This window comes from Silene latifolia, chromosome 5, assembly GCF_048544455.1.
Source record: "Silene latifolia isolate original U9 population chromosome 5, ASM4854445v1, whole genome shotgun sequence".
NCBI classification, from domain to species: domain Eukaryota; kingdom Viridiplantae; phylum Streptophyta; class Magnoliopsida; order Caryophyllales; family Caryophyllaceae; genus Silene; species Silene latifolia.
In genome coordinates, this window is record NC_133530.1 from 39,210,992 (window position 1) to 39,238,559 (window position 27,568).

Sequence of the window (27,568 nt, forward strand, 5' to 3'; positions counted from 1 at the left end):
TTCGTTGCATATTTTGTTTAATTCAAAGTTGTTATTTTGCTTCTTTATGCATTGTTTTACATGTACGTTGGTCTTGACGCGTAAGTTACCCAATCTTGTGGTGTAGTGAGTGGCACCTGTGGTGAGTATGAGTTCGGTGGGAGGACATGAGTTATACGTGGTTGTGATAGATAGTGGAAAAAGAAAAGGAAGATCGTTATGGCTTAATTGAGACATAGAGCATGTTTTCTAAGATGAAATGAGATGAGTGATATGGTTGTGTGTTGAGTAACGTAAAAGTGAATGTGGGCAAGGGATGATGTGAGTTTATGGAACGTGAGAATGAAAAGATTGAAATGAGGGACGCAAATGGTGGCATCTTGAGATGTGTAAAGAATCATGGAGGGGGATGGTTAGGAGTCGTGTGGGTTAAGAATATACATAGTGAAAGTTCGTTTTAAAAGGGTGAGAAGAGTAGTATATAGTGAACTTTGTGGAGACATGTCGCGAGGTGGATTTGTAGACAAGAAATGAGTTTGGGAGATTTGGTTTATTAAGAGATGAAACTACTGTGTGATTTCTTTGGGCAATTAGCGGTATGAAAGGAATTTTGATTTCTAGAGATGTAATTGTTGAACAGTAAACATTGATTCTATGGATGGATTAGTGGCAAGGGTGATTGATGACATAATAAGAGAATATTTGTGATAAGAAAGAGTGAGATGATATCGATATGAAATAATTAGATGTGAGTTTTGGAGCAGTGAGAAAGTAACCGGAATACTAAAGAGTTAGGTAGAAGTGATAAGGAGTTGAATGGTTAATTGATTTTGTCGAGTGTACAAGAAAAGAATGAGGGGAGTAAAACTAGGAAAATGTTGACCGGAGTTATGTGACATAAAAGTAAGGAATCGTCGAGATGTATGATACTATCAAGAGTAAGTAAGTTAATGGTTATACAGAAGTTTCAGGACAACATGATTAATCATGAGTCTCGAGGAATTAAGGGAGTAAGAAGTTGGTGGAGAATTTGCACGATAATAGACAATTGGTGGAGAGTTAGATGAAAATACGAGTAAGATAGTATTGGGAATGATGTTGATGTAATTTTGTTGGTGAATTTGATGATAGTTATTTGGAATGTTAACCGTAGATAGGAAAGAAATCGTGATGTTTAGAGATGAGTGAAAGAGGTTTGATGTCTGGACAATGGTGGTGTTATGGTTTGTGACTAATGGTTAAGAGTGATGGTATATTAGAAAGGTAGCAATTCAAAAGAGGTTGATTTGGTAGGGACCTGATTGTTGTGTATAATTGTGAGAAGGTATAAGATGTGGTTAGATGAGGCGGATGCTAATAGTTGAATAGTAATGGTATGGTTATACTTAGCAGGAAGTGATGGTTGTGTGAATGGGGGAAAATGTTATGAGGGGCATATGAGTTAAGCTCAGGCGGCAGGTAACCTATCTTGAGTGGTAACTTACGTGATCAGGATTAACTGGTTGGATGTGATTACGGGTCTGTGATATATATAAATGTTTGTGTGAGGTTTTGACCTTACAAGTCGTGATATGGTGTGATTATCATAAATTTTTTATTTGAATGTTCTGTAATGCATGTTGGGTACGCTAATCTAATTGAATGATGATTAAAAAGGTAATAATTCGAGTGATCTGGCATGACTGGTTATATTTGTATGTATTCATGATACATGTCAATATGTGATATGGTAAGGGGATGATATCCATGAGGTTATCTGTTTAATTCATATAATATGTTGTGATGTGATTTAGTAAAGTGGATTTGAATAAGTTTTTCTTGTCTGAGAAGTTATTTTGAGTCAGTGTTTGTGGGAATTGTATGTAGCTGTGATGTCTATCGATGTGGTTGTGGTGCCTCGGGTGGTGATTCGGGCACTGTATTTAGTATTGTGATGCGGGTATTTTCGCACCGTGGTGTGGCTGTTGGTGGCGGTGTTGCGATGTCGTCACCGGTTGTGGTGGAGTAGGCGGGATGATTATGATTCGAGTTTCGAAAGTTCATACCAGTCATACATAGATTGTTGTTTTGTTTGATGTTGCTTCCTGTGAGTTCCAGTTTGTACAGATAGACAGTTGTCTTGTTTATTGATGTTTCTTACCAGTTAAGTCTTGGTATGTGGGTAGAGTATGATATAAATAGAGTTGTATATGTTTTCGTTGTTGTCAAGGTATAGTGATATTCCGTTGATGGGACACGGTTGTGAGAAGTGGTTACAGTAATTTTGATCTTGTTCTAGATAAGGCTTTAGTGGACATGGTAATGGCAAGTGATTCGTAAAACATGTGTGGTAATGATCTGATATATGCAGGTGGTTCATAATCCTTTGTTGAGACAGTGAGTGTAGGGTGTTGGGAATTAGTGTCATGTTAAGTTTTGTATGAGTTTTGCGGTAATAAAGAAAGGAACTTGAGGATCTAGTGTGAGTGTACGTAACAAGTGTGGATCGCGAGTTATGCTTTTGGCGATAAGAGTTTTATATAGTTTATATAAAGAGGTGTGTCATGTTGCGGTAATAGGGAACAAGTGAAGTTTTGGGTTAAGCTAAGGATTTTGTGGGATAGGTTAGGTGGTGTGACGAGTGAAGTGAAGTATGAGAGTTTTTTAAGTAAGAGAGCCTTGGATATGTGCATGGCGAGTGTTTAGGTTATAGGTGGTTATCTTTGACATGCGGTGGTGATGAGGATAATGTAGAGATATATCGAGGATTTAGTATTAGTGAGTTACGAGGACGTAACATTTATCTTAAGAGGAGTAGGATGGGATAAAAGAGATTTTGATGGGTGTGCATATGGTAATATATTTGGAAGTTTGAGTCTTGATGTAGAATAAAAGATTGATTCGTATTGTGGGTGATTTTATTAAAGGTCATGATCGTGCTTGTAGTAGCGTGATGTTTAGGAGTGTGAGAATATTTCACTAGTGTTGACAGTTGGGTGATGAGGTTATGAGTGTGAGTAAACTTCGAGGACGAAGTTCCTTTTAAGGGTGGTAGAATGTAACATTCCGTTTGATGTCTATGAGTGTCTTGATTTTGGATTTGATAGTGGATGATAGTATGGAGCTAGCAGCGTTAGAGGATGGTAGTTGGTTATGTATGGAGTTGGTGTCGTGAGAGATATATATGTGGTGGATACGATATCGTGAGTCATGTTAAGGAAGTAAACATAGTTGGTGGAGTGGGTGTTAGAGTTCATGTTTTATGTTTGGTCGAGTTCTTGAGTTCATAGCTATGTAGGTGTGTCTTAGTCAAGTTGGTAGGTTTGTTTTTATGTATGGGTTGAACTTCGGGGACAAAGTTCTTTTTAAGGAGGGAAGACTGTAATACTACGGTTTTATGAGTCTCTGGGTACTCTATCGAGTAACCTTGATACTCGATCGAGTAACCTTGATACTCGATCGAGTAAGGGGGCACTCGATCGAGTACCTCAGCTACTCGATCGAGTAGCTCGGTTAGCGGGTGATAATTCGACGGGCTTTGTTAATAACACGGATTAATATATAAATCTTTCCGTCACTTTCATTATACACCTTTACAAACCTAATAACATTAAAAGGGAGATTCAAGTTACGTTCTTCGCTTTCATCCGTGTTGTTGACAAATCCCGGAGCTTGAGAGGTCGGATTCCATCGTTCTTTATACCTGTGTGATCCTTGCGTCGAGGGTAAGATCTACATACCAATTTTATAGTATTTCGTTAAGTTTCGTTAAACCCTAATTTTGGGATTGGGGGTTTTTGTTATGTTTCTTGATTGGTAGCAATTGCATGATTATATGTTAGGAGGAGGATTCGTATGAGAGGAATTTTGATACAGCTGTTGAGACCGTCTGATTGTGTTGTTGTTCCAGGTAGGGTTTCCCTACTCAGTATTATTTACATAATGTGTGGTGATTGTGCTGTAATTAGTGTGGTTGATTGATTCAAACGGTTGTGCTTATACATTGTTGATAGATTCAGACGGTTGTTGATATTGTGATTGTGATTGTTTGTCTGTCGTTCTCGAGATGCGTTCTTGGCTGAGTGGAGTCACTTGCGGGAGTGGCTTCACGCCCTAGTTTCGCCCTTCGTGGAACCCGCCACGGAAGGGGATGTGCACATTAATGGGACAGGGTTATCGCTCGGTATGATGAGCGGGGCTTATGTGGGAACGGCTGCGGTCCCCCACTGGCAGGGTTGGTCCAGTGGACAGTCGGTGACGGAGATGGAGTGGAGTGCCTGATTGTGTATGATTGCTTGAGCTGTGTTGGTTCTTTGTCTTCGTTGATTATATAACTTGTGTAAATAGTACTGACCCCGTTTAAATGTTTTAAAAACTGTGGTGATCCATTCGGGGGTGGTGAGCAGTTATTGAGCAGGTATGATATGACGCGTCTGGGATAGCTGGGATAGCTGGGATGAGTCATCACGTGGCAGTTAGAAGTCTTCCGCTGTGTCAGACGGTGTTTTATAGCTTTGATAGTTTTAGCAGTAGACCGTCTGAGAATGTTGTATTTCAGTTTATCAGTTTTGGTTTTGATCATGTAATCACTTAAACTATTTACTTTTAAGTATGTTTCGTTATTGTCTTATGATTATCATTGCCTCGGGAAACCGAGATGGTAACATCCTTATACCTGGGTGGTCCTGGTAAGGCACTTGGAGTATGGGGGTGTTACAGAATTGCCTTGGGAAGTGAGCGGGGAAATGGCCCGTGTACCAACTTGTAAAAACAATTTTTAATTTTTCCGTTGAATTTCTTCTATTGCTTTTAATTAGGACAATTAGAATTTAGACAATTTTTAGCATAGATTAGAGACTATAGACTGTTACTTTGCGTATTTGGTATTTCGGGATATTTTTGCAAGTGTTTTTATGCAGGTTTGGGGAATTTTAAGCAAATTCAAAGGAAGAATGACGAATTCAAGAGCTTCCACGAGGAAAAGAGCTCGATCCAGTACTTCTTGTACTCGATCGAGTGAAATATGGTCGATCGAGTGATTCTATTTTAGTCGATCGAGTAAAGCAGAAATGGGGAGTTCTCGATCGAGTAGATGGATTCAAGAAGGACTCGATCGAGCAGTTTTAAACCACTCGATCGAGTAAAAGTGGAAATCACACAAAGGGAGTTTCTTTAACTTCCCTCTTTTTTTCATTCCTAATTCACTTATTCCCAATTTCTTTCGACCCCTTCCCCTTTTGCGATCAAAAACCCAATTTCCTCCATTTTTTCTTGCCCTTATACCAAATCCGTCACCTACATTGTGTTTATTGTTCATTAATTGACAAAAGCCCTCTACGTTCCCCTTGATTCGTGTTGCTTTACTCAGTCTATTACGGGTATTAGGGTTGCGGTTTTTTCGATCAAAAAATCGCTGTTTTTGCTTGTTTCTTGCCGATTAATTGCTATTTGTGGCTTTCTAATTATCAAGTAAGTGATCCCTACACCTCTTTGCATTTTAATTTCATAAATTTTGCTTATTATAAGGTAAAGTAAGATTAGGGTTTTGATATTCCTTACTTAGTCGAGTTTTTCGACTATAACTGTCATTGCTTGCCCTATTTGTCTTGCTTGATGATCATTTCCCATGCCTCATTGCTTTCACGTGTTTAATTTCGAATTTTGCGAGAAATATGCGATACGGGTTCATTACAGTCGAAATTTTCGACTGTAAGCTTGGTCTTTGCTGCTGTCACATGCTTAATTGCTTCGATTGTTGCTTAATTTCATGCCATTGAAGCCTGCTACCCCTCCCCTATCGCTGTTTACATGCTTCTATTCGAAATTTTTGAGGACAGTTGGGAATTTATGTGCTGAAGGTCGAATCTTTCGACTGGTTAGGGGAATTTTCATGCCGATTTCATGCTGATTTTCATGCTATATAGCTGTTATTCTTATCAATTCCCCTGCCCTATTTATTCAGGATGGATTCTAGCTCGATGCCTTCGTCGAGCTCTTCTTCGCGATTCGTCTTTGTCCACATGCCGAGACGGTAGTCCCGCATTACTACCGTCTCTCCGCACCGCCTGCACTTCGTGTTCTTAGTTTCAGCCACGGAATCGTTTTTACACTGCTAGCACTTCTTTGCTAGCCTGTTTAGTTGCCACTTGATCCACGACCACCACCACTACTAGCACTGCTGCTAGTCTTTCTCCCTCAGTGGTGGTCACAACAGCCACAGCCTCTATTCCAGCCACGGTGAGCACACATGTGGCGGACTCACCAGCAGTTGCAGCTGCTTTTCGGGCGGCTCTAGTTCCTCACACCGTCACTCCATGGGCTTCTACTTCGGGTTCTAGAGGCCGGGGCCGAGGTCGTGGACGTTCCCGTTCTACGCCAGCTCCTAGCACTTCTACTTCTGCTGCTCCTTCTGGCACGGTCACTGTCCGAGGGGACAACTCCCTCGACTCTCACCCCGACTACCCGCAGGTAATTTTCGTTAACGGTGTACATCGTAAGAGGTTTTATAACCTCATTGGCTGTGAGTCTTTACCTACCCGGTTCTTAGATAAACCGGCACTTGAGAGACTCGGCATCTACGAGTCAGTTTGTGAGCTTTTACGGGGCACGGGGATGGCCGGACTCATTACTATGAGTGGCCGTACTTTTTTGGAGCTGAGTCTTGAGTTCCTCAGCTCCTTCACCTTCTCCTCCGGGGCACACGTCGCTGCCCCCACTAGTTCTTCTATGTCTTTCCGGTTGTTCAACCGGACTTTTTCGATGACTTTGGGGGAGTTTGGTAGCATACTTGGACTTTCCTCTACGGGCGACACTACAGCCCTTAGGAGGGTCGTTCGTCAGCTTTGGCGGACCTTGGCCCAGGCCACCTTTTCCGAGCGAAAGCTCGCGCAGGTCCACCTTCCCCCTGCCCGTTACTTTCTTAGACTGATGGGGAGCACCATTTTTGGCCGGAAGGAGCCAAACAACATCAACAACAACGAGCTCTCCATCTTAGGCGGTTACCTGAACATTGACTGCGAGGGTCCTATTACCCTCAACATCGCCTATCTGACCGCCTAGTACTTCCAGGCCCAGGGGGCGAAGGTCACGGGATCTATTGCCTGCGGTGGCATGGCCACCATTCTTGCCCGTTCCCTTTTCCCTGTCTGGCCTCGTGACTTACCGTACCTTGCGGGAGAGAGGTATTTGAGCCTGGCTGCCATGCACTCTCAGCATTGGCTGACCACAGACTACCAGACATGGAAGATAGACGGTTCCTTGTCTGTGGAGCTACCTTGTGACACTCTCCCCCGTCTAGCCCCTTTGCCTACTGTCGCTAGGGGCGCCCGACTGCCACCTCTACCTGACTACCACCTTTCACTCCGCCCACCTACTACTTTACCAGCAGCTAAGAAGCGGCGTAGACTTGAGACTGGAGAGGGGTCCACACCTTCTGGGAGCGGCCAGCCTTCCACGGCCACTCCTACACCTACCCCGATCCCTATCTCCACTCCTACTCCTGCACCCACCAACCAGACACAGGCACAGCCGGTCCTACCGGCTAATTTTTTACCTCTGCCACCCTTTGAGGTGTCCTCGGTCATGGACCAGGGGCGTCGTGACGGTTTGTTAGTTGAGATTGCAGAGAGACAGGCTCGTATGGAGCGGGACTTAGCCTTGACTTTATTCCCTCTATACGAGCACCACTTGAGTCGACACCGTCCGATCCCAAAGGGTTGGCCACACCCTTCCTTTTACCGGTACCCGGCTGAGGGTTACCCGGAGCCTGCTGAGGAGGAGGAGGAGGACGAAGACCCGGAGGTGGCAGCGGAGAGAGATCGAGCTGAGCAGAGGAGGAGGAGAGAGCAGGAGGTGGGCCCGGACTACACAGTGAGGGTGGAGGACGTGCGCGACAGCGACGAGGAGGCTGATGAGTAGCTACTGGTCTACTCACTTCCCCAGTTTTCTGGATGGTTTGGGGAAGTTCGTGTTTTGTATGTCCTTCTCACTCTTTTATTTTTGTCTCCTTTTTATTTTATTTTATTTTATTTTTTTATTCTTTATTGGTTGTATATTCCCGTTCCCCTGTATATATATGTTGGTGTATGCTGGAGGACAACGAGGGCGTTGTCCGTTTTGGTTTGGGGAGGGTATTGCATCCTTTTGAGTTTGCATTTGCATTTGTTTTGCATTCACGTTTATCTATTTTAGCTTGCATTGTTTATTTATTTCATCAAAAAAATCAAAAAAAAAAATTAGAAAATTTCAAAAATTCAAAAATATGCACGTTTATTTTTGCATATAGGTTGAGTCAGAACGGTAGATTTCCGTGATGAAACTGCACTATAACTTGTCATTTTTACTTGAGCCTTGCACTTCTGTTGATAGTTATTAGCTTTGTCATATGCATAGTCTACGAGTTTCTGTTCAAATATAGCTGACTGTTTAGACTTGACCTGATAAATTGGCAAACTACTTCATAAATTCTGATGTTTAGAGCCCATAACTGGTGACATTCATGACCAGTTCATTAGGAATTGAGAGTAGTACTCCTTGCATAGCATGTTCATCATTTTTGCACTTTTATGACATTCAATTTCTTGTCAAATGCACACATTCGGGTTTGTGGTTGGTGTCACATGCAGGGAGGTGCTTGCAAATTTTCCCTTTTTATTTTTCACCCATTCAGCTCCACTTAAGCCAAAACTTGCCTTTTTGACCCATTAGCTACATCCCAAACTGAGCCTGCCTAGTCAAGCTAGTTTAGTATGTCTTTTGTGTTATGATTTTCCGTCTGCAGTTTGGCTCGTATCATTTGATTGGAGTTGGTGTATATAAAGGAAGAGAGAATGAGAATGAAAAAAAAAAGAATTGAAAAAAAAAAGAAAAAAAAAAGAGGAAAAACGTGAATATAGAAAGGAAAAAAAATGAAAAATGAAAAAAAAAAGGGAAATCACGTGTACAGTGAAGAATCAAAAGAGTGAAAAGTTGAAAAAATCGAGCTGGTTTGTATTTTTGAGTCCGTCTGTATTCATGTCTGTCTTGTGACGGTCTCACTCCTCCGTTTTATTCCATATTTTGGAGGAGATTGTGTATGAGATTAGTGAGATGTGTGCCTAATGAAGGGCACTTGTACTCTATTTTTCAGTCAGTTGAGATTCGGATGGTTTATTATGGTCCTGTTAGGAACTAGCTTGACGCTTTTACCTCCACATTACCATAACTTGTTTTGCCTTTTCTCACCTGAACCTCACTATTCCCATATTATTTGTAAGCCCTCGGCTGTGACGGACATTATTGGTTGGAGTGTGTGCATTAGTACTTGAATTGTCTTTCATTTTTGTTGCATGCATGCTATGTAGGTCGCAGTTAGGTGAGTGACTGTTTTTCCTTCTCTCTTTCACATATAACATTCACCCTTTGATTCATGAGAGAAGAGTGACCACGAGAGAGTCCGATTTTGTTGGTCTTGCAAGGTCGATAGGTTGGCTATATTTTTGAACAGCTTATAACTCGTTTGCGTATTGACTACTTAGCTATAACTGTTAATCTTTGTTGCATTAAATTGGTTCAAGTTAAGCTAGCTCTGAGTTTTCATTTCCGTTCCATTAGTTGCATTTTAGTTTACTCGAGGACGAGTAAAGGTTCGGTTTGGGGCGATTTGATACGTGCATATTGTATAGTCTTTTTAGCCTATTTTAGCACGTATTTCCATGCATTTTTGTACTGTTTATATAGTATTATGCCCCGAATTGGCTACTTTGGTTCGTTTTGTCCGTTTTGTATAAATGAACGCGAAAGTAGTGGAATCGTACCATTTTTTCGTCCTTTTTGCATGCATTTTGAGGAGACGGGATTTTCCAGAGTGAGATACTGCATTGGAATGCGTAAAGGCACGGTTTACGAGGCAGTCGGGTACGAGATTGGGCTGATTTGAAGGAAGAAGGCTTAATCGAGTGGTTTTATTACTCGATCGAGTGGTTTTTATAGCCATGGTTGATCGATCGAGTAGTTATTTACTCGATCAAGAAGTGCTTAAAAGTGAGGTTACTCGATCGAGTAGATTTTCTAGAGTTTTGCTCGATCGAGTGGATTTATTCTACTCGATCGAGTGGTTTGGTCTGGCGTGGGCTTTAATTAGCCCGTAAGCTTGTTTTAACTTTTGGACTTAGTTTATTTTCTATTTAAACGCAACTTTACTAGGTCATTAGGATCTATCTTTTATCTATTCTTTCATCATCGACGCTTTATCTTAGTTTTTCATCTATCATTTTCATACTTCACTGTAACTTTGCTTTCGGGATTATTTCGCTCGGATTTGTGTGTTCTTTACGCTTCTTGATTCTCACGATTGTAATCTCTTTCTCCTTTCTTAATAATAATCTTTATTTCATTTGCTTTAATCCCTTGTTCTCGCTTTATTTACTTTCGCCTAATTCTCTCTTATGCACTTTATTTATTACTTCATTATGTCTATTGTTAGTTCATTATTTGTTGTTAGTTTTGATAATATTAATAGCGACATGAGTAGCTAAATCTAATTCATGTTGGGATTAGGGGATCTACGGTAGAAATGTGACGATGTAGTGAATAGTTTAGATGAATTAATTGTGAGATTCTGTCACCATAGCAATTTAACTGTATTTTACCGACTTAGTTGAGTGCACGCTTCTGAGTCACCCTTTAATATGGCTAAATTTAATCCTGGATCGGAAGATTAAACTAAATAGGTCTGCTATGAACAGTAGACTACCCTGACGAGGACGGAAGTTAAGTTAGTGGAAGTTTAGGGTAGAAAGTGGACCGGAAGGACCTTTCCATATCCATCTCGCATTAATTTGTCTAAGTTGTTTACAGTTGAGTCACTGGACTACCGTAGTGAACCGAAATCCTGACATGTCCCTTCTCTATTTGATAGTTTAATTCTATTTTCCTGCCTTTACTGCTCTTGTCTCTGCTTCTCTTTCCTTTAAACCTTTTAGTTTAGAAAACCAATTTAAACAACCCCCCATTTGTGACCAAATAGACGGACTTTTACAGATATCTTGCCTCCCTGAGGAGATCGACCTGACTTCCCTAGCTATATAGTTAGTTTAGTTAGTTTATTTTTGATAGGTACACGACAGACGTATCACTATGATCTGCGAACCCCTTTTCAAAAAGCTCAAGAAAACAGATCACACCATATGGGACGATGACTGCCAAAAGGCATTTGACAGAATTAAGGAGATACTAGCCAAACCACCAGTGCTCATGCCTCCTCAACGAGATCAACCTCTTGGTTTATATCTCACAGTGACCGAAACACCCATGGGGGCTATGATCACGCAAACTGTTGGGAAAGAAGAAAGAGTTATCTACTACCTTAGTAAGAAGTTCTTGGAGTATGAGTGCAAGTACACACCTCTCAAAAAGAAATGCATCGCTCTTGTGTGGGCAACAAAGAAGCTACGCCATTACATGCTTAGTTACTCTGTCAAGTTGTATTCCAAGATGGAGCCTGTCAAATACCTCTTCGAAAAACCCGTTCTCAACGAATGCTTGGCAAGATGGACCTTAATGCTCTCAGAGTTCAATCTTAAGTATGTACCTCTGAAAGTTATAAAGAGGTGCGCCGTTGCCGAATTCTTCGCAGATAATCCTATCAACGACACCCAAGCAATAAACACGTGGTCATTTCCAGATGAGGATATACTACAAACCAATGTCGACTCTTGGGACCTTTATTTTGATGGAGCATCGAATCTAAGTGGATTTGGAATAGGAGTGTTGCTCATTTCTCCTGAAGGTGAGCATATACCACTCTCTGTCAAACTCGAATTCGAGGTGACAAATAATGCAGCAGAATATGAAGCTTGCCTCATTGGGCTACGAACAGCGGTAAGTTTAGGCATCAAGAATCTTTGAGTTCACGGAGACTCATCCTTGATCATCAACCAAATTACGGGGTCTTGGAAAATTCGAAGTGAAAGTCTAGCACCCTATCAGGCTAGGATAGATCAAGTTGCCCAATTCTTCGATCAGATCACTTATCTACACCTACCTCGAGAAGAAAATCAATTTGCATACGCTCTTGCAAAACTTGCATCTTTGATTAATATGCCAGACAACATGGCAAAAATGCCTTTATGCATCGAACGACGGTTAGAACCAGCCTATGTACACCAAATTACAGATGAAGAAGAAAATCCAGGGGAACCTTGGTTGCAAGCCATTCTAAACTTCAAGCTCAATGGTACATACCCACCAGATATGGATAAGAGGAGACAACGTGCTATATGCCTATTAGCTTCTTAATACCTTCTCATGCAGGGAGAATTGTACAAAAGAACACCTCTTGGTGTAGTCTTGCGTTGCCTTGATCATTCACAGGCACAAAAAGTGATGGAAGAAGTTCACGATGGAGAATGTGGTCCTCACATGAGTGGACCAATGATGGCAAAGAAAATCATGCGTCTGGGATATCACTGGACCACGATGGAGTCGGATTGTATCAAATAAGTCAGACATTGCCATAACTACCAAATCTTCGGGAATGTGCAACATGTCCCTCCTTCACTGCTTTACACCATGACATCTCCTTGGCCGTTTTCTGCTTGGGGAATCGACATCATTGGGAAGATCACCCTAGCCGGAATAGGAGGTCACTATTTCATTTTGGTAGCTATCGACTATTTTACTAAATGGGTCGAAGCAACATCTTATACTAGTCTTACCGCCAAAAACGTGGCAAGGTTCATACAAACCAATATCATATGTCGATATGGCTACCCACATGAGATCATCAGTGACAATGGATCACATTTCAAGGCTGAGACTGAGCAATTGCTAGCCAAATACAAAATCAAACACCACCATTCCTCGCCGTACAAACCTCAAACCAATGGCGCGGTAGAGGCAGCTAACAAGAATGTCGTCACTATCCTCAAGAAAATGATCGACAATTATCGCGATTGGCCTAACAAGATACCATTCGCATTATGGGGTTATCGCACATCAGTTAGGACGCCCACTGGGGCTACTCCTCTCTAATTGACTTACGGCATGAAAGCTGTACAACCAGTCGAGCTAGAAATCCCATCTTTACGCATTCTGCTTGAAAGTCAAATCCCAGAAGCTGATTGGAAGAGAGATAGATATGAAGAACTCGTCCTTTTGGATGAACGAAGGTTGCGCGCATTGCATAATGTGAAAACATATCAGGCACGTATCAAACGAGCCTTCAATAAACGGGTTAAGCCCAGAAACATCAAAGAAGGAGACTTGGTGCTCAAATCAGTCAGAGCTCTCCTACCTATCGATCCACGTGGAAAGTTTAAACCCAACTGGGCCGGACCTTTCTTAGTCAAGCCCATACTCTCGAGGGGTGAGGTTAGGATTACAGACCTAGATGGGAATGAATTTTCTAACCCAACTAACCTCGATCAATTGAAACGATATTACGCCTAATGTAGGACAAGAAACGCGCCTCGCGTAACACCCACGTGCCGCTCATGCGACACGAAATAAAAATGGCTCTTGGCCCGCTAAAATAAAGCTTATGTCACTTTGCTCTTGCATTTTGACACTTCGGCATCCTCATATCATCAAATAAATGGAGTTGTATTTTAGGAGTAAGTAAAGCTCATGCTTATTTTCTAGTTCACTACAAGCTCTTGCTTAAAACAATCATTCTTTTACATTTATTTGAACTGCGTGCAAGGGTTTGATTTCATTTTTAAATGAATACGTAGGCAATCCTTCACAGGATACAACCCATTATTTTAAATGTAAATAGAAGGACAATTGCATTTGAAATTCGACAAGAATAATAAAAGAAAATCACAATAGTTTCTTAACTAATTAATCTTTTATTCATTTGTTCCATAAATAATACTAGTATGCCAAATAATATAAAATGCCGAAATAAATGCTAGGCTAGGATTCTAAAAACCCCGCCGTTTATTACAAATAATAATAATAATAAATAGTACTATGACTAAGGCTATTCTTCCATTTTCCCTTTGCTTTGTCACCCTTGTCATACTTCTTGTCTCGACCATGAGCCGGGCGCTCTTGTGCTATCTCCGACCTAATCACCAAAGGTCTCTCTCGCGGTCTAGCCTTACTATTTCGATCCACCACCATCTCTGCGGCAGGAGCGGTCTTTGGTTTCTTCGACGGATGAACGACTCGGAATCCGGCCTCTTCCTCCTCCTCAGTCAAGTACTTATGGTTCTCCTTTGCTACTTCGTAAATCTTGTAGTCAATAGACTCGTGCTTCCTCAATTTCTCCCGCTCTTCAGAAGTAGCAGCCTTCCTCCATTGCAAGTATGAATCAGACACACATAAGGAGCCAACAGGAGAGGGTATGAACCACATATTCCTCTGAGCCCACTTGAGGGCCCACTCTCGACGAGACTCCGTAGTGTGTGTCAATGCAGTCTGAGGAACGGTGTCAAGCTTCAGAATCTTCTGCTTAAGGCCCACTTGCCTCATCAATCTCTCCGGGAAGATGCAAATCATAAATTCCAAGCTAGGGATGCGAACTGACCGAGTCGGGTCTAAAGATGAAACTCCAGTGACTGATCTGAGATGCCACCATGGCACAATCCACCGGATCAAGGGACCTCCTTCATTCTTTAGTTTATTCTCCCAATAGTTGCAAACCCGAGTGAAGTCCGCCATGTAGAGCCTAGTTCTCATTGCAATTGATCGAGCATGGTATCCTGGCACATTAACTGGGGGCTCGATCAACCACAGACGCTCCATAAGCCAAACCTGCAAAAAAGACGGGAATTAATCCCACATGGACAACCGAAAAAAAAACGGTTGGCACGTGGAAAGTAAGTTCTTACCTGCAAAATGATGGGACTTCCCAAATAAGGAAAATCGCGGTTGGCTTTTCTGTTGTCCAATCCCAGAATGATCTCTTCTAAACAAAGGCATGCTGGGCTTTTGCGCAGCTCCATTTGTTCCACTAAGCCCAAGAAACGAGGTTCCCCTCTCATCTCCTTCTCGACATGCCCTTGAAGGATATAACAGTGCAGTAGACAAAACCCGAATGCCCTGCGTCTCGCAACATAAGAAATAGAAGGGTCTTCCCTGTTTATGAATCGGTCAATAAAGTCAAACATGCGGACTCCTTTTGAGGTCACAAGACGGTCAACCTCAGCCTTAGTTAGTCCAAGAAAGTCTCTAAATTTACTTTTATACCCTTGAGAGCTAAAAGGTATAGCGGGTGCATTTTCTTGATCTCATCCTCCAATTGCAGCTATTTCTTCAGGTAAAGGACACATAACGCCTCCAGGAAAGGCGAAAACATGAAAATTTTGATCCCAATAATCGATATAAGCATCCAAGAAAGGTTTTAAGATCTTCACTAATTTGAGACTCAAGATCGATCCCAAATTAAATGCACCCATGTCATGTTTCTCAACGTTCGTGAACTCATTTGACCACTCCTTGAGACGGTTTTCGAAAGCATCCATGATCTTGAAATTTTTATGAAGATAATAGAGTTTTTATGAGATAGACGGAAGAAATATGGAGGAATTATGTGAATAAAAGCTTCCCCGACGTCTCTATTTATACTAAACGCAAATTCCTAATTTCTGTCGAGGTCTGACCAGCTGAGGAAACGGCTCAGCACCTGCTGCGCCTCTTCCCTAGGCTGATTTCCGTGATTTTCAGCTTTGGATCTTTCCTAATTTGTTTTGGCCATAATTTCCTATTCCTATAGGTTATTATTTTGGTAATTCCGTCAAATTACCAAAATTGTATATTTCCAAATTCTTTTCGGGTTCGCTTTTCGAGATGAAATCGACATTTTCGCTAAACGTGCACACTTACCCATTTCATTTTATTTTCTTTTTTTAGGGGAATCATTTCACTCCTCATTTCACACTTATACATTTCTTTTTAAGTTTTTTTTTAGGGGGTAGCCCTCCCTATTGTCCGGTCATTTTTTCCAGTCATTTTCGCTCATTTCTGGGCAATTTTTCGCGTTTGCGGTCATTTTTGCTCATTTACGGGTACTTTTTTACTTTTTCCTCATATTGCGTTAATTTAAGTCACGTGTATATTATGTGTTCTATGTGCAAATTCTGTGTAAATTTCGGCAGCATGACGGCACAAACCGTCGTCTACCAAACCTGTTTTCTAAGCTAACCTGCAGGAACTACAACCCAGCAGCAAAGGCACTCAGACCATCATATATACAACCAAAATGCAACATGTACATCAAACTGGGAGCTCTCGCTCAAAAGATGTCCGAAAAAGTACAAAATGAAGTCCAAAATGTACAAGTATATACAAGACGATCAACAACAAAAAGGGAAAAGCAGCTACTCCTGGTCGCTGCTCAACTCGGCTACGGTCGCCTCGAGAGTAGCAATCTCAGCGTCCCTGACATCCAACTCCCTCAACAGGCGAGCTGTCTCATCCTGGGACTGCGCCAGCTCGCGCTAAAGGTCACGCTCCCTCTGCAAGTGATGAAGAAATGCCTCAATCATTTCATTCAACCATTTCAAACAAAGCGCGAGAAATTACAACAAAATTCAAAGTAAAGAGAATGAGAGGTTCATACCTATCGTCCTCGGCCACCTGCAAGTGCCTCGATACTCGTGGCTCGTAGCCGGTTGGCCATCCTCCACAGCGGCACATGCTGGGATGGCGCCACCTGCATTTCAATAAACAAAAGGGTTTTCAAAAAAGAACGAATGCATTCTTATGCAATAAACAAATGTATTCTTATGCAACAAAGACAGCGAAAGACAGCCGAAGCTGGGGGCTTACCCTCCTTACTAAGTGCTGCCACTCCTCCAGGCCAGCATCCGTCACCTCCTCATCAAAGTCACGGATCTGTGAGATCGTCGTCATCTCCGCCGCGTCGGTGTACTAAAGTGTCTCCGGGTAAGCTAGGGGCTTAACGCCTGCCACCTCGATCTCCTGCGAAGTTCAAATGAATTCTTTATTCGACGATCATTCGTCAGTTTGTCAAAACAATTCAAAAAGGAAAGTAAAATACTTACCACGATTGGCCAGTACGCCAGCCTCTGGCGAACAAACAGAGAGTACTCCTCACCAGGAAGGAGAAGGCCGTCACCGCCGATGTCCGCCAAGTCAGCCTTCTCTCAGCGTCCTAAGGCTCCCTAAACATCGCCCGTGGAGGATCGACAGGAACCGTGAAAGTGTCACGAGGGCACTGACGAGTCAAACGCTCGCCCAGGTACCACACTGGTCCCATGGACATCCTCAACAGCAACCGACTCAAGCTCCTGAGTCGAAGGACCTCAGCCACGAAGGCTAGAGCGTCAGGGTAGTCCTCCCAGGGTCTAGGCATTCACTAAAACAAGCAAACGAAAGGTCATTCCTATGATCGGCTATAAACGGGAAAGGGGGTCATTCCTATGATTGCTCCAAAATAAAAATAACAATGAAGAAAAGTAATTGAAGATACTTACGTCGCTCAACTTCAGGGCATTCGGCGTAAGAAGAACGCTGACTCTTCTTACGACACACCACCCAGTCCCCCACGACAGGGTAAGCCCTCGGCTCAGGCTCCGTCCTCTTGGGCGCGAAGCCCGGAAAGTAGGAGTACACCCACGCTTGCAAAACAAGATAATCGATAACGATCTTTCACAATTCGATAGAAATGGAAATAAAAGAAGGAAGTAATGATCTTTCATGATGCGTAATAAAGTTTCATACCTCCAACAGAAGTCCAGGACCGACAGTAGCAGGAGAAGTCTCCTTCTCCATCAGCTCAGGACGAACCATGGCCCTCATGTAGCGAGTGAGGACCGCAAAGCCAGGAGTGACCCAGTCCCACCGACCCAGGTCACTCAAGTCAGAACGGAACGAAAGAAGCTTCATCGACAACCTCTCCCCCTTGTCTCCGAGGTAAAGCGAAGACAAGAACCACCAGAGCCACAAACGAGCCCTCTGCTCTGCAGTACAAGCAGGAGGGGTCACCTTCCTCCCATCCATAGTCACCGTCACTGGGGTCCTACCCGCAAAGTAGTCCCTGACGTAAGAGCTCGGCACCAGCCCGGGAACAGTAGGAGCACCCTCTGCCAGGTTCCAGCCAATCAGCCTCCTCGCCTCGGGCGAGTCCACTCTCATGGCCGTCAACGGCCACACCACAGCCTCATCTCCACACGGAAGACCAGAGATCATGCCGTAGTCATCCAGAGTAACCCCAACCTCCCCAAAAGGCATGTGAAAGGTCAAGGTCGTGTCCCAGTACCGATCAAGGAAAGCTCAAATCAGGCAAAGGTTAGTGATACCGTCGTCAGGTACCAAAAATAAATACCTAAGTACTACTAACAGAAGCTAGCGGTAAGTAGGGTCGATCTCCACAGGGAGGCAAAAATGAGATTTATCTGTTTTAAATTAGTCTGAGAGTAACAGGGGTAAAAAGATTTTTAACTAAACTAAAACTAAACTAAAGTAGAGGGAAGAAGAGAATGCGAAATTAACTAAAGAGAGTAGATCCGTGAGAGAGAGAAAAGCTAGGATTTCGGTGCACTACGGCTGCGACGGTCTAAGTAACTAAGATCTGGTCTGGGTAACATGAGAAGGGCAGTGAAAATCTCCTTCCGGTCTCAATTCGCCCTAGACTACTGCTGACTTAACTTCCGCCCTCGTCATAGTAATCTAATGCCTAAACAACTCTAGGTCCTTCCGGTCCACTAGGGTAGTCTATTGGTCATAGTTAGGTCTATTCTCTTCCAATCTAGGTCAGAAATTACCAAAGAGTCTAACTAGTCGATGCGCATCGATTCGCTAGACAAACAATTTAAAAAACTATGAGGCAATTCTAATTAATACCTGTTCTAGATCTAGATTAAATTAATTCGTCTACGTCGTAGATTCCCTAAATCCTAACATGCAAACTAGCTACGCATAATTAAAACTAATGTAATGCATAAAGAAACTACTAGACTAAATAAGAGAATTAAAAGAGAGAAGGAGCAATAATACCGAATTAAGGGAGAGGAATAATCCAGCAAAGTAACGTAGGAAGGAGTGTTTAACAAGATGAAAGATACCCTAATAAAGTTCTCACTTTTCTTTATATAGGAATAGTGATAATTATTAACTAAACAACTAATGGGCGAATTAACAAGTAAAGCAAACACGGCTGGTAAGTAAAATAGTCGATCGACCAAAATTCCATCGATCGACTAAATAGAACAAGCATCGTCGAGTCTCGATTAGCAAAAACTCGATCGACTAAAGAGACCAGGCGATCGACTAAAGATACCAGTCGATCGACTAAAGATACCAGCGATCGACTTTTCTTCAAATACACAGATTTCCTACAACGCGCATCAACTTCAAACAAATACCGCCTGTCGGACAACAAACCGCATCATGCCCAAGAAGACACCACATCTCCCGCAAATCAAATCACCTTTGCTCCATATAATAGAACATAGGTGATGGGTCAAAGGTACTCAAGCCTTCCCTTTGACGATCTTTCACCTAGAACTGTCTAGGTAGTAACCTGTAAGGCCTATCAAAACAAAGACTAAACAAAAGATTAGAATGGCCTCAAGGGAAAGAATCCCCTGAGGCTAAAAACAGATAAAATAAAACAAATAAACAAATAGTCATCCTCCCGAACGGCGCCAAAATTTGATACTGTCGTTTCGTACCAAAAATAAATACCTACGTACTACTAACAGAAGTCAGCGGTAAGTAGGGTCGATCTCCACAGGGAGGCGGTGTACTATCTACTTGTCTATTTATCTGTCTAATGTCACAATGCTGGGGTTTGAAATGTTTTGATTAAACTAAAGAGACTAAGCGAGAGAAATGAATAAGAGAATTAACAGTAAGAGAAAGGAAGTATGCTAGGAGTCGGTCTACCGTGGCAGCTATCAGATCTTATACTATCGGGAATACTAAGGCGATTAGACTATTGATAAGAAGAGCTATGGTCGTCACCTTTCGGTCCTTAAACCGCCCTAGAGCGTAAACAGCTTAACTTTCGCCCTCACTGCAATACCCTATTGTAATTAAGCAAGCCTTCCCTTCCAATCTTTCGATCTAGGTCGGGGTTAACTAAATTTATGGTCTCCTGCATGCATTCATTCGACCGGATAACAATTAAATTGCCTAATACAATTCCTATCGCAAGACTAATCTATATAAGTCAATTAAAACATCGCTACCATGGCTTCTCTAATCCTAACATACTAGGGGAATTAGCTACGCATAATTAAAGGGAAACAAGAGTAATATAAATAAGAACAATAAATAAACATTAAAAAGAAAGAGAAAAGGGAGAGAAACAATTACTGAATTTTGATCCGGAAAAGAAAGAGCAAAACAACAGTGTAAAAGTGACAGAGTATTAAGAGTAATTAGAGAGGTGAAGAGGGAGGAGAGGAGAGAAGAGAGAACAAAATGTCGTCCTAACTTTCCTATTTATAAGAAAATAGGATTTATTAACCTAATTGCGGAAAATAAAGCTTAAAAGCCCAACCCGTCAAGGATTGTTGCTCGATCGAGCACTTAAGGCTCTCGATCGAGTGATATTCCTTAGCATTCCTCTCGATCGAGAACAATTCCTCTCGATCGAGGACTTCTTTCCCTTTAATCACTCGATCGAAAAGAAGTAGCTCTCGATCGAGCAAATGGGCTCTCGATCGAATAGAAATAGTTCTCGATCGAGCACTTCTCAGCGCGTAATTCCTGCTTCGCGCTCTGAACTTCAAACGGCTGCCATTCCTTCGTTACTTGGACAAATAGGGCGTGGTTGGTGGCGTTGGAAAGCTAAGAGGGTAAGCTTTCACCTCCAACTGGAATCACCTTAATAACTGTTGTAAAACTCGAGATATGGCTCTTACAAGCAGGAACTAGCGAATTGAAGCACTCTCTTGGCTCGCCTAACTTCCTTACTCCAATGCGCATCTCAAAATAGCACTTTCCAAACTCCGACTCAACTCATCTCCTAAATGCATGCGTAGGGACATGTTTTAGGCTTGATTCCGCATCTCTAAGCTCATTCCTTCAATTAATACAAGAACTTCCAAAGTATGCAATTCGGGGCATATTCGTAGCAAATAACTACTAAAATAGCATAAAGATGCGTGCAAGAATAGACTAAAAAGACTATATAAAATGCACGTATCAAATCTCCCCAAACCAAACCTTTACTCGTCCTCGAGTAAACTAAAATGCAACTAATGGAACGGAAAAGATAACTCAGAGCTAGCTACAAATGCCCACTTAAGCCAATTTAATGCAAGCAAACTAACAATTATAGCAAACAGTCAAATGCAAACGAGTTGTAAGATGTCTATAATAAAGCTGAACCGTCGACCTTGCAAGACCTTTAAAATCGGACTCTCATGGGTCACTCTTCTCTCATGAAGCAAAGGGTGAACATATATATGTAAGAGAGAAGAAGAAAAATAGTCGCTCACCTAGACTACGACCCACATAAACATGCATGCAACTAATATGATAGACAATTCTAGCTACCAAACATACATTCCAACCAAACAAGGTCCTCACACAAATGAGAGGGCTTACAAAAATATGGTAAAGTGAGGCAATGGGTAAGAAAAGGCAAAACATTTATGGGAATGTGGAGGTATAGGTGATCAAGCTAGTACCTAAACAGAACCATATGAGACATATCCATTTCCAACTCAATTATAGAATAAAGCACATGCCCTTCATTTGGCATAAAACTCACCAAACCGAACCAACATACTCCTCAAACGATATAAGATAGAACATAGGAGCAGAAACCGACTCATAATTAAACATCTTTTTTTTTCTTCTCTTTCTTTATTTTTCGGTTTCTTCTTCTTTTTCTTCGAATTTTTTCTTTTTTTCTTTTTCGAATTCCTTTTTTTCAACTTCTCTTTTTTCTTCTTTTTTTTCGCGTCTTTTTTTCATCATCCTCCTTTTCTTCATAAATTACCAACTCCGAATCAACAGAATACGCGCCAACATTTGATACAATAGACAATATACCGCAGAACAATCTAAACTAGCTTGACAAGGCAGGCTAAATTTGGAATGTAGCTAAAGGTCAACATGCAAATTTGGCTAATGTGGAGTTTATGGGTAAAAATGAAAGAAAAGGGAAATGTAAGCACCTCCCTGCATGTGACACCAACCACTAACCCGAATGTATGACGGCAAAAAGCAATTGAATTTCATATATGTGCAAATTGATGATACATGCTATGCAAGGAGTAACTACTCACAATCCTACATGAAACTGGTCACAAATGACACCAGTTTATAAGGCTCTAATTCCTTAGAAATTATAAGTAGGTTGCCAAAATTTCAGGTCAAGTCTATATGTTCAGCTAAATTAAACATTAACTCGTAGATTATGCAATAAGACAAGGCTAAAAGAATAACAGTTCAATGCAAGGCTTAAGCAAAAAGACAGTTGCAGTGCAATTTCATCATGGAAATCCACCGTTCCGACTCAACCTATATGCTAAAGTAAACGTGAATATTTTTTTTGAAATTTTGAACAATTTTTTTGAATTTTTATGGAATTTTAATTTTTTATGAAATAACTAACAATGCAAACAGAAAATTAAACGTGATAACAGAAATGCAAATAAAAACAATATGCAGACACAGATATGGATGCATAACCTCCCCAAACCAAACCGTACAATGCCCCCATTGTACCAAAACATGGAAAGGAAATGCAAACTGAAGGAGAAAGAGAGTAAATACGGAAAACTCACAAGATACGCGAAATAAGGGACCTCCCCAAACCGACCATGAAATGGGAGGTTGCTAAAGGCCCGGAAAACCGTCTCAGTAAGCTAATCCAAGTCAAACGAGTGAATGGGCGTGCAAAAACTGCTCGATCGACTGGAATAGTGGTCGATCGAGTGGTTCTCTAATCTGCAGGTGGTCGATTGAGTACAATTGCCACTCGATCGAGTGAATTCATCAGCAAAAGTGCTCGATCGAGTAGAATGACTACTCGATCGAGTGATCCTCGGTGTAATTCCTGCAAAACGCAATAAAAACAGCCCGCAACTAACCAAAACAAGCTTAACTGAGACCGTCTATGGTATAATAACCATTTATTACAACTGAAATTGAATAAAAAGCAAAATAAAATCGCCGGGTTGCCTCCCGGGTAGCGCTAGCTTCAGTCAGGTCCCAGCTCGACCTTCTTTTTCTTTGAGCCTCTATAATCAGCTACAATCAAAACAGCTCAAAGCGCGCAGCATTAAATCATAAACCTGCGCATGTGCTACACAGAAAGGTAAGTAGCACCACTGTGGAATCAAGAAATAGGAAATAAAACTGTAAAACCGTTTAAGTCTAACAAATTTCCTATGCGAGCTCTTAAATTTATCCACAAAATATAGGAACTCGGGAGCAAGTAATGATAATCTAGGGCTCCATTTCAGATTAAAAATTTTGTGACGATAAGGATGGTGAAAAATCGTTAAATTACGCGTCCACATAGAAGGGGGTATAGCATTAAATGAGATAGCGCGAGTCAGACAAGGCAATATACTATTAAAACAAACAATAATAAAATTATCGTTTACTACCTCAGGTTGGTTGCTTTCAACAATGGAATCACTGACACAAGAATGTAATACCTCATCCATGCTAGGAGTAAATACCGACTCAGCTGTCCTTTCGTCGCCCTCAGTGGAATTCGTCCCGTAAATCTCAGCCTCAAGTGCATCTAACTCAGCTTTGAATAAAGGGGACTCACCGTAACCGTTATCCTCGTCAAAATCGTCATCTAAATTAACCCCACATGATGAATCATAGCTCCCAATGGCCAACTCAGTCGATCGAGCAAAATAGTCACTCGATCGACCAATTTCCTCCTGAATTCCACTCGATCGAGCAGTGATATCACTCGATCGAGCGCTTTCTCGGCAAATCACTCGATCGACTAATATAAGTCACTCGATCGAGTGATAATTCCTGGTGGGGCTGAAATCTTCGCGAAACTCGAAATACGATAGAAACTCGTCGTCGGAGTCATAGAGGTCATCTTCAATTGGGCAATACGGTTTCCTCGGGGGAAAACCGCTCTCGAAGGTATACCTCTTCTTCTTGCATATCGGCTGCTAACTGAGCAACTACAGACGAGCTCATCAACTCGCGAGTAGAATTGTCTATCATAATCTTGCTGAGCTTGCAATTGAGATGCAATTGTCTCTATTAAAGATTTCAGCTCCGCGAATTCTTCTTCTTGCATATCGGGAGGATCTCGTTGCGGTGGCCATTGATATGGTGATTGTGGCGGCACAACTACAGCTGCTTGACTAGCTTGACTACGCTGTTGGAATGCGTAAGCTTCGTCATTCCCTGTCAGACAACAAACTGCATCATGCCCAAGAAGACCACATCTCCCGCAGAAATCACCTACGCTCCATATAATAGAACATAGGTGATGGGTCAAAGGTACTCAAGCCTTGCCTTTGACGATCTTTCACCTAGAACTGTCTAGGTAGTACTTGTAAGGCCTATCAAAACAGCACTAAACAAAAGATTAGAATGGCCTCAAGGGAAAGAATCCCCTGAGGCTAAAAACAGATAAAATAAAACAAATAAACAAATAGCTGCCTCCCCGTGGCGCCAAAATTTGATATCACGTTTCGTACCAAAAATAAATACCTACGTACTACTAACAGAAGTCAGCGGTAAGTAGGGTCGATCTCCACAGGGAGGCGGTGTACTATCTACTTATCTATTTATCTGTCTAATGTCACAATGCTGGGGTTTGAAATGTTTTGATTAAACTAAAGAGACTAAGCGAGAGAAATGAATAAGAGAATTAACAGTAAGAGAAAGGAAGTATGCTAGGAGTCGGTCTACCGTGGCAGCTATCAGATCTTATACTATCGGGAATACTAAGGCGATTAGACTATTGATAAGAAGAGCTATGGTCGTCACCTTTCGGTCCTTAAACCGCCCTAGAGCGTAAACAGCTTAACTTTCGCCCTCACTGCAATACCCTATTGTAATTAAGCAAGCCTTCCCTTCCAATCTTTCGATCTAGGTCGGGGTTAACTAAATTTATGGTCTCCTGCATGCATTCATTCGACCGGATAACAATTAAATTGCCCAATACAATTCCTATCGCAAGACTAATCTATATAAGTCAATTAAAACATCGCTACCACGGCTTCCCTAATCCTAACATACTAGGGGAATTAGCTACGCATAATTAAAGGGAAACAAGAGTAATAGAAATAAGAACAATACATTAAAAAGAAAGAGAAAAGGGAGAGAAACAATTACTGAATTTTGATCCGGAAAAGAAAGAGCAAAACAACAATGTAAAAGTGACAGAGTATTAAGAGTAATTAGAGAGGTGAAGAGGGAGGAGAGGAGAGAAGAGAGAACAAAATGTCGTCCTAACTTTCCTATTTATAAGAAAATAGGATTTATTAAACTAATTGCGGAAAATAAAGCTTAAAAGCCCAGCCCGTCAAGGATTGTTGCTCGATCGAGCACTTAAGGCTCTCGATCGAGTGATATTCCTTAGCATTCCTCTCGATCGAGAACAATTCCTCTCGATCGAGGACTTCTTTCCCTTTAATCACTCGATCGAAAAGAAGTAGCTCTCGATCGAGCAAATGGGCTCTCGATCGAATAGAAATAGTTCTCGATCGAGCACTTCTCAGCGCGTAATTCCTGCTTCGCGCACTGAACTTCAAACGGCTGCCATTCCTTCGTTACTTGGACAAATAGGGCGTGGTTGGTGGCGTTGGAAAGCTAAGAAGGTAAGCTTTCACCTCCAACTGGAATCACCTTAATAACTGTTGTAGAACTCGAGATATGGCTCTTACAAGCAGGAACTAGCGAATTGAAGCACTCTCTTGGCTCGCCTAACTTCCTTACTCCAATGCGCATCTCAAAATAGCACTTTCCAAACTCCGACTCAACTCATCTCCTAAATGCATGCGTAGGGACATGTTTTAGGCTTGATTCCGCATCTCTAAGCTCATTCCTGCAATTAATACAAGAACTTCCAAAGTATGCAATTCGGGGCATATTCGTAGCAAATAACTACTAAAATAGCATAAAGATGCGTGCAAGAATAGACTAAAAAGACTATATAAAATGCACGTATCACTACTGCTGACTTAATTTCCGCCCTCGTCATAGTAATCTAATGCCTAAACAACTCTAGGTCCTTCCGGTCCACTAGGGTAATCTATTGGTCATAGTTAGGTCTATTCTCTTCCAATCTAGGTCAGAAATTACCAAAGAGTCTAACTAGTCGATGCGCATCGATTCGCTAGACAAACAATTTAAAAAACTATGAGGCAATTCTAATTAATACCTGTTCTAGATCTAGATTAAATTAATTCGTCTACGCCGTAGATTCCCTAAATCCTAACATGCAAACTAGCTACGCATAATTAAAACTAATGTAATGCATAAAGAAACTACTAGACTAAATAAGAGAATTAAAAGAGAGAAGGAGCAATAATACCGAATTAAGGGAGAGGAATAATCCAGCAAAGTAACGTAGGAAGGAGTGTTTAACAGTATAAAAGATACCCTAATAAAGTTCTCAGCTTTTCTTTATATAGGAATAGCTGATAATTATTAACTAAACAACTAATGGGCCGAATTAACAAGTAAAGCAAACACGGCCTGGTAAGTAAAATAGTCGATCGACCAAAATTCCAGTCGATCGACTAAATAGAACAAGCATCAAGTCTCCAGTTAGCAAAAAGTCGATCGACTAAAGAGACCAGGCGATCGACTAAAGATACCAGTCGATCGACTAAAGATACCAGGCGATCCACTTTTCTTCAGCGCGCATTTCCTACAACGCGCACTGAACTTCAAACAGTCGTCATTGCTTCGTTACTTGGGAAAACAGAGCATTTATGGTGGCGTTGGAAAGCTAAGAGGACAAGCTTTCATCTCCAATTATAATCACCTGAAAATCAGTTGTAGAACTCGAGATATGGCTCTTCAAAGTAGGCATTAGTGATATGAAGCTCTTCCTTTGCTCGCCTAGCCATCTTACTTCTTTGTGCATCATAATTAGTAGTTTCGAAGCTCCGACTCAACTCATTTCCTAAATGAATGCATAGGAACATGTTTTAAGCTTGATTTCGCTTCTCTTCAGTTCAATCCTGCAAATAAGACAAGAGAAACCAAAGTAGACAATTCGGGGGGACATTTGTAGCTAAACACTACTAAATATGCATATAGATACGTGCAAATATGGTACAATAAGTCTATATAAAATGCACGCATCAGTTAGCCCGAATCTTCCTTTCCTTGATCACCTTCCACGCTCCCACCAAGGCTCCGAAGGCTCCCAACTCGACGATGGCGTTCTCCTCCACCGACAGTCTCCCGTAGGCGTCCATCATCGTCGAGTAACCAGAGAAGGATCTCATATTCCTGGCCTCTTGTATCAATTCAATGCGAAGCTATCTTTAGCACAAAGCAAAAGAGAAATGAAACGGCAAGTGAATAAGGAAAGGTGATAAGGAAATGACAAGTTCAAGACTTACCAAACTCCTCACCGTCCTGTAAGACAGGTGGCTCTCTGCTGCCCAAATGAGATGTCTACCCTCTCATTTGTCAGCCCATTCGGGTGACCCCACTAGCTGGCGACCACCTCGTCCAACGTTGGCCCGTCTCGGGA